Genomic DNA, 12,111 nt, shown 5'->3' on the forward strand with positions numbered 1-12,111 from the left:
GAGGCGGGGCTGGATCTCCCCGTTGAATCAAGAGTCCCACGCTCAGCAGGCTGACCCAACAACACGCCCCTGCTCTTTACTTCCACTGTCACCAAATACGCAAGGGTTAAAAAAAGAAAAAATACAGGGGGGCACTTGGGTGGCTCAGGCAGTTGGGCATCAGAATCTTGATTTCAGCTCAGGTCTTGATCCCAGGATCGTGGGATGGAGCTCCGACTCTGGCTTTGCACTGAGTGTGGAGGCTGCTAAAAATTCTCTCTCTCTCTCTCTCTCTCTCTCTCTCTCTCTCTCTCTCTCTCTGCCTCTCCCCTGCTCTCGGGCTCTCTCTGGGGAAAAAAAATAAAGCCTTTGGCTAAAAAAACAAAACAAAACAAAAAAACAAAAAAACAACCAAACAGGTCAGCACCTTATACCCAAAATATGTCTCTTTGCTCCTCTCCAGGAATTACTCACACCTGCTGCCACAGGTACCCCCTGTACTTCTAATGCGTCCTTTTCTTGTGCCAACCCCCACTGCGGGCTCCTGCCCGCTCCCTTGTGGCTTCTCCCATGAAACCTGTCCATCTGGTTTGAGGACTGTGAACTCCTCAGAGGCACAAAACGACCGGGGTAGCCTCGGGATCTAGCTGAGAGCTGCTTTGGTCTCTGGGCTGCTGCCGCCCGCCCTTTCCCCTCCACGAGTAGAAAGTCTACAGCGAGATAAAGGCTGCACGAGGGGCTCAGGAAGGGGGAGATGGAGACGGTGAAGCGGGGGCTCCTTGCTGGAGGGTGGGGACAGTAACTGTGTCCCCCGCCCTAGGTCCCTGCCTCCTCAAGCCATCTTACTCCCTCCCCCATTAAATTCCGCAAACCAGCTCCCAACCTATTTCACTCCTCTCCCCCGCTGGGCGTTGCTCCCGTTCCTGGAGGTGGGGCAAGTGGGGGGTGGGGGTGGGGGTGGGGAGGTGGGGACTGTACTGGGAATCGCCTGGGTGGAAAACACTGGGCCGTGGCGGGGGGAGGTGGCAACCGCCCCTTCGGGATTAAGTCGCTCGCAGCCCAGGGTGGTGCCGGAAGCCCGCTCGTGTGGCTTGGGAGGGGAAGGTGCTCGTGGGTCCCTGCAAATCGCCGCTTCCCGCGCGACAACGTAAAGTCCTAGGTGGGCACACAGGCACCCCCTTGCATGACCTCAGCCAGTGAGTTGCAGAGTCCGCGCCGCCGACCGCCCTGCAGCAGCTCCTGGTTAAGCCGGTGCGCTCGTCTCCCGCTCTCTTTAGATCGCTTTCAACCACAGCAGCAGGATTGGCGTGTCCCTGGTGGCGCAGCGCTCTCCTCAGCGCTTCCTGCGCTGGGTTCGGTGGCGCAGCGCAGAGACTCGGGTTCTGGCTGTAGGACCAAGTAAGGCACAGATCCGAGGTGGGCTCTCGGGGTCCGGGAGGGGCTCTCCGGGCTGGTGCTCCCCCCACCCCTCCCGCCGCCCCCTGGCGCACCTGCCCCCCAGGGCGGAGCGGGGCGGGGCACGCTGGCGCGCAGGTCGCCGGCCCGGACGCTGGAGGGGGCTGTGGCTCTCCCGCTGTCCCCGCGGCTCAGGCGGCGCGGCGCCCAAGCTCCCCCCCGCCGCCGAGGGGCCGGCCCAGGCCCGGGGAGGGGCGCGATCGCCTTCACTTCCCGCTCGCCGGCCTCGGAGGCGGCGGGTCCCGCGCGGGCGCAGGGCTGCGGGCGCTCGGCTGGGGCGCGGGGCGGAGACGCGGCCGCCGCCCGCTTTGCGCCGCTCCTCCCCGCGCGAGTGGCACTCGGCCGGGCGTCGAGGCGGCCATGGCGACCCTGAGCCCGCTCCCCACCCACCCCGCCTGCTCCGCCCTCCCCTCCGCCCCGCGCCACCTTTGATGGCTCGGACCTCGGCCGGCCACCGCCAGCCCCGCTCGCGCTCCCGCGCCGCCGCCGCCCGCGGGTATTAATAGCCGAGCGCCCCCGCTGCACGCGCAGCCCGGAGCCGCCGCGCCCTCGGCAGCCAGGGGCTCGGAGCTGCTGAGCCCAGAGGCCCGGAGTGGGAGCCGGAGCCGCCGGCGCCGTGGAGGTAGGAGGCGCGGGGCGAACAATGACCGCGGCGGGGCGGGCGGGCGGCAACTTGTGCGAGTCCGGGCTCTCAGGGCCCACCCGCCGGGGGGGCGCGGGTGGAGGAGGGTTGCGTGCCCGCGGGGTCTTGCCCGGAGGAGGCGGGCGGCGGGTGGGATCGGGCCCTCGGCAGCCCCGGTAACAATAGCAGGAGCTCGGGGGCCTCCGGGCCGCCCTTTGCACCTTTCTCTCACCTCCGCGGACCCGGGCTGCGCGGCTGTGCGCGCGGCGCCCCCTCGCCTCCCCCACCCCGCTGTGCCCTTCCCCCCCGCTTCCTCCCATCCCACCCGGCACAGTGACAGCGCCGGACGCCGCTTCCGGACCTCGGGCCGCAGTCTTGGCCCCAGAGGCGGATCGCGGGCCGGGGAGGTGGCCACTGGCTCGGGTGCCGCGGCGCTGCCGGGTGCCTGCCGCTCGCCCACGCGCGGCGTGAGCACCCGGGTAGGTGACAAAGAGGAACACACCCTCCGCTTAAGTTAGATTTTGTCTCTCTTTACCGCCTTTACGGAGAGCAAAGTTTTTTTTTTTTTTCTTTCCAGCAAAGGACACAGATTTTTGTGGTGAGCATTTTAAAACAACAACTTCTGATTGTGGTTTTACGATTTAAGTTCCGGAAACTTTAGCTGTGTGATCTGGCCAGACCCTTGAGTGAGTGTGTGTGTGTGTGTGTGTGTGTGTGTGTGTGTGTGTGTGTGTGTGTGTTATTTGAGGAGGGTGGGGGGGGGGGAATGAGTTCCCCGTCATCGTTCTGGATTTCGTTCCTGGCAGTTGGGGCCCCGCTACTCCCGGGATCGGTGCAGGACCCCAGAAAGGCGAGAGGTGAGGCTTACAAAAGAATCGAGGACGCTGCTACCAGGTCAGCTCCCTGAGCTGTGGAGAGATCGCCTCTCATCCGGAGGAGTTTAGCGGTCTCAGCCTGTCTCCGCCTTCTGGAGTACCATGGTGGCCTCTAGCTGTTTCATTTTATTATTGTTGTTAATGCCTTCCCCGTTAGCTTCCCAGGTTTGATTTGCTCCGCCGCCGGCCCTGCCCTGTTTCCCGGATTCCCCCTGAGCCATGACTTTTGTGGACCCCCGGCCCCCCTCGCCCGGCCGGCGGTCTTGGGAGAGCCAACCCCCATGGGTTACGTTTAATGTGTTTTGCACGTGGTGACTTTGCCAAACCCATGTCAGAACGTCCTTTAGCATTGTCTCGCTCTTTCATTCAGTGGAAAAAGAAGAGGAGGGGAAAGGCCTTTTTGGTGCTGAGAGCTTTGAGGGAGTTGCCTTAAAAATTGCCCTCCTTGTTCCCATGGGGTGGGCCTTTCTGATATCTCCTAGCTTTGGCTTTCTTCCCTCATTCCACAGCCTTCTGGCTGGGGGCTTACCCCTCGGCCTTTCCAAAGGGTTGGTCTTCTGGTGTGACAGTTTCTGAGGATGGCTTCCTATGTGGGTTCAGCATCCACATGGCTCACTTTATATTCCCGCAGCATCGTTCTGCAGCAAGGCACCAATATTGGAGTTCCTCCAAGCACAACAAAACGTTTGTGTTTTTAGAATGTCTGGCTAATAGATCTGCCTCTGGGTAAAATAAATAGACATTATTGGCCAGTGGCTGGCTCACTGGGCGAAATGTTGGTTGGTAGAGATGCTGAGTTGATGCCTCCCTTACCCCAGGGCTTCCCAGAATTTCTTGTTTCTTTGAGGCGGACAGGAAACTTGAAATAGTTGGGGATGATGTAGTTGTGCCCCATAGGGTCACAGATTCTGTGGCACAACCCTTGTGAGTCGGTGTGTGGTTTCGCGTTAAGGAGTCTGTCCCTAGGGAAATCCTGGAGTTGGGTTTATAATGCCCCTTTTCACATTGATAGTCTCTTCCTGGAATTTGTGTAGGGATTTAATTCCTTGGATCATAATAGAACAGTAACACTACTCTGTAGCCAAATTTACCAAAAGGAGATTGAAAAATCTATCCTAGACAATTCTCCTCTGGTGGGTTGCATTTAGTTTATAATTATTTTGAGACTAAAAGAAAGCTGGGTGAATGTTTTTGTTTTGTATTTCGTTACAGAAACTGTCTGAAGAAAGTTAATTAATACAGGATCAAAGGGGTTCGTTTCTGGGGCACCTGGGTGGCTCAGTCGGTTGGGCGTCCGACTTCAACTCAGGTCACCATCTCGCAGTCTGTGAGTTCGAGCCCCGCGTCAGGCTCTGGGCTGATGGCTCAGAGCCTGGAGCCTGCTTCCAATTCTGTGTCTCCCTCTCTCTTTGCCCCTCCCCCGTTCATGCTCTGTCTCTGTCTCAAAAATAAATAAACATTAAAAAAAAATTAAAAAAAAAAGGGGTTCGTTTCTTAAAAAGTGGAATTTGTCCTCTAATACTCGATGCACATAGCAGAGCTTAATTCGTTTGGAAAAACGATACAGCTTTTTAAGAAGGGTGCTTGGGATAACGTCCATCGAAAGAGAGAAGCTTTTTCCATCCTGGAAGAGGTTAGAGAACATTGGAGAAAAGGCAAGAGCCCAGTCTTTGTGTGCTGAACACCCTTTAGGAAAGACATTGTGACTTTTCCCGGAGGGCGGGGCAAGTTCTGTGGATTTGTAGGTATTGGGCCAGTGGAACTGGCGTTTGAAACACACCCTTTATGACTGGTCTTGCTTATTGCAGAGAACTGCCTAAGCTTTTTGAGAAATGCCCTGGCCCCATAAGAGAAAATGCTACAGAAAAGAGAGGTGCTCCTATGATCCCCCAGATACGGTTGCCGGCTTGAGTCCTTTCCACTTTGGGTGCACAGGCATTCTAGGTGTTGGCTGGGAGGGGAAGGGGCAGGCTTTTAGGTCCCATGGCTGCCCTCTCCTTTTCTTGGGTACCTTCGATGGAAAGGCCAGGCTCTTCAAGCCTGGCTATTGAATGGGAAGCGGGAGGTCAAGTTCTTTTTCTTGCTTTTTAATGGGTAGAGTTTCTGCTACGGCCTCTGTTTTCCTCCAGGTTACTGCGTTAACCATTTCCACATGTCCAGGAAGATCAGAGCCCAAATGTTTCCATTCAAATTACTTGAAATACTGATTTCACCAGTCTTTTTATGCCAAATGCTGCCTTTGTTTTTAATCAAGAAGCCCCCGGAAAATGTTTATTTTAAAGTGGAGAAGTTGGCTTTTTTCGGCTGCCCTAGTCCTGGTTGAAGGCAGTTAAAAAATGTTTTGCCAAGTGGATACTTGAAGCAAAAGTGGGCACTTGATAGATATTAAATATGGTGCTCTAAGCTTTTGGTATCTCTGAAATAAGCCAGGGACCATCAAATACAATGTGACTAAAACTGAGTGCTTGCCCAGTGCAGGCTAGCCATTGGCAGTTCTCTTATTTTAACATGGGACGGAAATAATAGACAAACTGTAAGATTGGCAAATAAATGATGTGAGAATTCATCATTTACACTGAATTAATTTCATGTGAAAAACTGTCATATTTGTGCATACATTTTCAAACAAAGGAGCCACCAGCCAAACCAGATTGCTTTTAACTCTATTATGCTAATATTTCTTGCCACAAGAGGAACGCCACTCTACACGCAGACTTCGGCTTTCCATAAAAGTATCTCATACAGGAAGACTTACAAATCCAGGAATATGGTGATTTTCATTTTCTGTTCTCATCCTGTTAACTCAGGATCTAGTATATGCCTAGCACATAGCAATCCCTTGGTAGATAACTGGCTGTGAATGAATAAACCTAGATTTTCATGTCCTTTACAGTTAGTCTTTAAAGTTTTTAAGGTTGCTGTTCCAGGAATTTGAAGATATGATATTTGATTTTGTTTCCATTTTGTTCGAATTTAACAATTGCAATTAACCTTGAAAGCTGGGTCATATTGTAAAAAGTTACAGTCTCATTAAGAAGAAACTTAGGTCTAAAAGCATGAAGAAGAAAGTAAAACTTCTCTGAAAAGCTAGCTTCTCCAAGAATTTTCCTTCTTCCTTGGCATCTATTTTCTAGAGGCTTCATTAGTGAGCATCTGTTTGGTGGTAACCTCCGTTTTTGTGTGCCTTTAAGTATCTTTGTTCTGGAATGATAAACGCCCTGGGTGCGCGATTCCAGATTGACGTTGTATTAATCAGCTCTCTTCTGGTTCCTTTGTGGCAGCTGCAGTATCAGCCTCTGGGCTGGTTGTTGCTTGTGAGTAGTCTGTCTTCTGTCCGCTGACTTTTTTTTTTAAGATTATTTATTTATTTTGAGACAGAGAGAGAGAGAGCGTGTGCACATGAGCTGGGGAGGGGCCGAGAGAGAGAGAGAGAGAGAGAGAGAGAGAGAGAGAGAGAGAGGGAGAGAGAATCCCAAGCAGGCTCCGTCCTGCCAGCACAGAGCCCGACGTGAACTCATAAACTGTGAGATCATGACCTCAGCCTAAATCAAGAGTCGACCCACTGAGCGACCCAGGCGCCCCGGCTGCTTTAAGGTTCCTTGGAGTTCTGCACCTTCACTATGTCTGGGTATAATTTCTTTTCTCCTTGACTTTGATTGCCCCTTCCTCTCCTCCTCCTGCTCCTCCCCTCTCTCCCCTTCTTCCCTTTCTCTATTCCTCCCTCCCAGCCTGTCACCAGTATCTTTTCTTTCTATCTCCCGGTACCATTTCAAGGTCCGTTCCGCCACCCTTTGTTCCTTCGCCTTTGGCCGCTCTGGCCGTTTGCTTTGGGCTCTGATGCATGAAGCTGCTGTGCCCTCTTGCGAACAAGTCTCTGTGTGGAGATCTGTTTTTAATTCTTTTGCTGGGTCTTATAATAAGTATACGCTTCACTTTATCAGAAGTTACCATCTGTTTTCCCAGGTATTTGCACCATTTTACATTCTCACCGATGACATCTGAGCATTCCAGTTACTGTAATCCTCAGTAACACTGGAAATTCAGTCTTTTTCATTTTAGCCATTCTGGTGGGTGTGTCACAGTGTGTCATAGGGATTTCATTCTAGATTTCCCTGATGGCCAGTGGTTGCTTTTCATGTGCTTATTGGCCGTTTGCATATCTTCCTTTGTGTATTAAATCTTTTGTATTTTTAATTATGTTTTTGTCCGATTATTTTATATAGCTTTAGAGTACGATCAACATACAATAAACTGCACATACTCAATGTCATCTTGTCTCATTGTGGGGATTCTTTATATATTCTGGATATGAGTTCTCTGTTAGATCTGTGTGTTGTGAATATTTTCACCAGTCTATTTTTTAACCTTTCTATTTTTTGATGGTATCTCTTGAAAAGCAAAAATTATTGGCAAAGTATTATATACATGGCGTAATTATTGAACTTATCAAAGGCCAGGGAATTTACTCAGTTTTGGAAAAATAACACGTTTTTATGTGTAAGGCTTACTGGTATTGCTCTGTTCAAGTGGTCAGCTTCCATTTTTGAGGGTGAAGGAGCAGTTTTGTTCCTTCCTCCCTAAAACGGAGTTGAAGAGGCTTAAAAATGAAAGAGAAAATACCTGCTTGTTTTGAAAATATGAGAAAACAATTATGTTTGAGATTATGATCAAATAAATCAATTTTTAAAATTCAAACTGGAGTTGTATTTGTTTTTCGGCACACAGAAAGATGATGGGAAAGAAATCTTTTTGAAAGCGATACGAAAAGGAAGCCTTGGGTAATAGCGAGGTGTAACATTTTATTTAATTTTAATGTTTTAAGGTTTATTTATTTTGAGAGAGAAAGAGCGCGAGCGAGGGAGCATGCATGAGTGGGGCAGAAAGGGAGAACCCCAAGCAGGCATTACACTGTCAGCACAGAGCCCCATGTGGGCCCCATCCCACGAACCATGAAATCATGACCTGAGCTGAAACCAAGGGTTGGATCCTTAACTGACTGAGCCACCTGGCGCCCCAAGATGTAACACGTTAAAAAGAGGTCAGAGCGGCACATGTAGGTAGTTATGAAATGCCTTTAGTTCCCCTTATCTTGGCAGGAATTGTATCTTGCCGTCTGTGTTTTCTCATTTTCTGACCCAAATAATAAGCATTATTAGGGTCGGAAAGTATGTGTTCCTAATTTTTGTTTCTCCTGCCCAGAGAAAGTAAATAAATCTTGGTTGATCCGAACTAAAATGCGTGTGGCGAACACCCTGTGACATTTGACAATACGGGAGGTAGAGGGTGGTATCAGAGGTGGCAGGACTTGGGAGCGGAGGCCCCGGGACCCGATAGACCTGCCCTTCCACGCTGGCCATGTTTGTGATGTGGGGCAAGTTACTGGTGCTCTTTCCCTGAAACTTCAAGGGCATCTTTAAGAGTATTTTCATCTTGGGGCGCCTGGGTGGCTCAGTCGGTTAAGCGGCCGACTTCGGCTCAGGTCATGATCTCGCAGTCCATGAGTTCGAGCCCCGCGTCGGGCTCTGTGCTGACGGCTCGGAGCCTGGAGCCTGCTTCGGATTCTGTGTCTCCCTCTCTCTGACCCTCCCCTGTTCATGCTCTGCCTCTCTCTGTCTCAAAAAAATAAATAAACGTTAAAAAAAAAATTTTAACAAAGAGTATTTTCGTCTTAAAATGGTACAATGTCTGGCTAACCAACCATCAAACCTTTCGTTGCCTCAAGTAATAATAAGGGGTTCCCACTTGGGTGTCTCAGCTCACAGTGTCATCGGGGACCCAGGTTCTTTCTGTCTGTCCACCCCGCCATCCCCAGCATGTTGCTTTTCGTACTTAGGCTTGCTGCCGAGCAGTTAATCAGACTGTTGCCTCCTAATTAGCTGTTATGACTCATGGCTGCCGCAGCTATATCGTCTCCCACGTTTGTTGGCAGGTCAGTAATGGCACAGGCTTCTTCAGGCTCCTTTCGTCATCAGGCCAGACCCTTCCCAGAAGACCCCAACATCTGGGAGGTCTAGGAAGGGGGTTCTGGGGAACGTTTCTGTGCTCTTAAAAAGAGACCCAAAGACTAGACTGAATGTGATGCCTGGAACCACAGCAGCCATATTGTGATTCACCTTGGGATGAAGGCAAGAGGGTGATGGAGCTGAAAGATGGAACCAGAGACTTTTTTTTTTTTTTTTTTTTTGAGAGAGAGGGAGGGAGGGAGGGAGAGAAAAGTGTGAGCACACGCCTCAGTGAGGCATAGGGGCAGAGGGAGAGAGAATCTTAAGCAGCCTGCATGCCCAGTATGAGCCTGATGTGGGATTCAGTCTCACGACTGTAAGATCATGACCTGAGCTGAAATCAAGAGTCGGCCACTTAACCCACCGAACCACCCAGATGCCCTGGGACCGGAGTCCTTGTGGGTGTCATTGAGTCATTGATCTTCCTGCCCCTGGAGCTGAGTATACTGAAGAATAGTGAATTTTGTATACTAAATAATACCAACATGGCTTCGTGTGCTAAATGATCATTTTACTTACTTTCTAACTCTGTTACTGCCATCCAAAGCTTCTTGACTGGCACATCAGTTGGAAGACCTTATCTTTCTTTTGCCCTGTACCGTTATCTGTGACAAAACATGTTTCTCTCTATTGATTATGTGGAGAGTGACTTCGTGGTCATATCAAATCTCTGTGAGAGATAAACTCTATTTCGGGACTTTAGGTATTTGATATTGTGTGTAAATCTTGCAGCTAAACCAACATGAATTTTGCCTTTGCTTTTCAGGTGGCCTTGTAGGACATTTGTTTAGAATTGATCATTTGGCAGTTTGGATTACAGGACACGCTTGAGAATAACATTTCCTTAAGAAACAATTATGGCAGCACCGGCCGTTTTTGTCACCCTAAAATGGCATTTCTCTGCACGTACAATACTGCTTAGGAGATTTGTGAGGACATCATTAATCAGAGATTAATATCTTCCTTTATAATCTTACCAGAGCTTTTGGTTCTCTGGTATCGGGTCTTATTGGGGGCCAATGTTATTAGTGGAGCAAGCTAGTTGAAAATGTCAAGATTTGGGTAAACCAGAGGTTTACCAAATGGAAAAGTTAGACACAAATATTTGTAAGGAAAAGTTAAATGATTTCATAATACCCTTCATATTAAACAAATAAATTGAATGTAAACTATCCAGATGAGCAAAATGCAGAACAGGGAGCAATAATATTTCTATTTTCGTTTAATTGATTCAACTTTTTTTTTTTTTTAACATTTATTTATTTTTGAGACAGAGAGAGACAGAGCATGAACAGGGGAGGGCCAGAGAAAGAGGGAGACACAGAATCTGAAACAGGCTCCAGGCTCTGAGCTGTCAGCACAGAGCCCGACGTGGGGCTCGAACCCACGGACCGCGAGATCATGACCTGAGCCAAAGTTGGACGCTCAACCGACTGAGCCACCCAGGTGCCCCTAATTGATTCAACTTTTAAAAAGAAATCTGATCAGTCCCTCCACCCTCCTCTTACTATGATGGTGGCCAACTGACCAGGGTAATTTCATTATTCACCGGGCCGTTTTATTTTTACTTTAGTTTATGTAAGGGCCTGTCAAGTCAAGGGATATTTATGAGTATCTTTGTTGAACATACTAGTTACCATTGGTGACACAAAAATAGGCCTCAGTCCTTACTCTTGGAGTATGACATCCAGGGGCATGAGGGAAAAGTCTAGGTAATTATAATAAAAGGTGAAATATAAGAACCTTGCACAAGGTATAGTAATGGTGGAAGTGTTCAGGACAGTAAGATAGTGGATTCTGATTGGAAGAGGTGGCATTTGAATGGAGCTTTAATTTATTTTATTTTATTTTTTTTATTTTTTTTTTCAACGTTTATTTATTTTTGGGACAGAGAGAGACAGAGCATGAACGGGGGAGGGGCAGAGAGAGAGGGAGACACAGAATCGGAAACAGGCTCCAGGCTCTGAGCCATCAGCCCAGAGCCCGACGCGGGGCTCGAACTCACGGACCTCGAGATCGTGACCTGGCTGAAGTCGGACGCTTAACCGACTGCGCCACCCAGGCGCCCCTAAATTTTTTTTTTTTTTTTTTTTTTTTTGAATGGAGCTTTAATTTAAAGAAGCCTGTTTTTGTTGACTTATTTTAGTGGTCACTTTGTAGTGTGTTTATTGTGACGGGAGTAGAAAAGTACTCACATATGAAACAGAAAGTAAAAATTCCTTGGAATCCTGTCATTTAAAGATTATGAAAATTAAAAAATGGTTGATTTCCATTTAACTTTTGGCAATATTTGGTGTATTTCCGGCATTATCACCTATATGTGCAAATGTCCATTTTTATTAAAAAATTGAGAGAATGATGCATGCACATTGAGAAGCCACTTTTTCCCCCTTAACACTAAGTGTTTTCTACATGGAGCTTTCTTTGAAATGAAAACGATGCCTCTGTGATGTTCCTGTTACATGGTTCTACAGAATGTAACTAACATTGCCCTTTAGCAGTCACTTTTTTAAAACTTATTTTTATTTTTTGAGACAGTGCACGTAGGGGAGGGGTGGGGTGGGGCAGGGGAGAGAGAAAGAATCGTAAGCAGGCCCCATGCTCAGTGCAGAGCCCCTCTTGGGGCTCGCTCCCACCACCCTGGGATCGTGACCTGAGTGGAAATCAAGAGTCGGATTCTGAACTCACTGAGCCACTCAGGTGCCCATATCGGTCATTTTTTTGTTTTGTTTTGTTTTGCTTGCAGTGACCATGTGTACATAAATCTATGGTAGGAGGGTCCCTAGGACTCTTTTGTTGCAAGCGACAGATGCCCAGCTTGAGCCGTAGGATGCAGAATAAAGGGTATTTCTTAGTTCTCAGCACCAACCTCAGAAAGGGCGGAGGTGGGTCGGTCTCAAGCACAGAGACCCGGGTCCAGAGTCTGTTTTTTTGGCCGGCATTGCCTTCATGTTTCAGTTACCCTCTCTGCTGGTGTTTTGAGCAGGACAGTTTGGGGATGGGGGTGGGAAAGGGCAGGGAGTCCAGCATCCATGGCTCTTGCCTTAAAATGCAAGCTGTCCTCCAGTCATCCTGACAATTCATCACACCTTAGAGCGTTTTCCGTTCCCGTGGAAGAGGTGCTCAGACTGCTCCCACTATGATGAAGAATCGCCTAGCGGAGCGTGAACCTCCGCCC

General features: G+C 49.2%; 1 protein-coding gene across 1 annotated transcript in view; it reads left to right on the forward strand.

Annotated features, from left to right (window-relative positions):
- Positions 1–1,978: 1,978 nt before the first annotated feature.
- FARP1 (FERM, ARH/RhoGEF and pleckstrin domain protein 1) overlaps positions 1,979–12,111 on the forward strand; it is a 295,681-nt gene continuing 285,548 nt past the window's right edge. The window contains 1 exon segment of the mRNA XM_030313031.1: positions 1,979–2,056. The gene's annotated coding sequence lies outside the window, so the exon portion shown is untranslated.

The sequence above is a fragment of the Lynx canadensis genome, chromosome A1 (assembly GCF_007474595.2).
Source record: "Lynx canadensis isolate LIC74 chromosome A1, mLynCan4.pri.v2, whole genome shotgun sequence".
Classification (NCBI taxonomy): Eukaryota; Metazoa; Chordata; class Mammalia; order Carnivora; family Felidae; genus Lynx; species Lynx canadensis.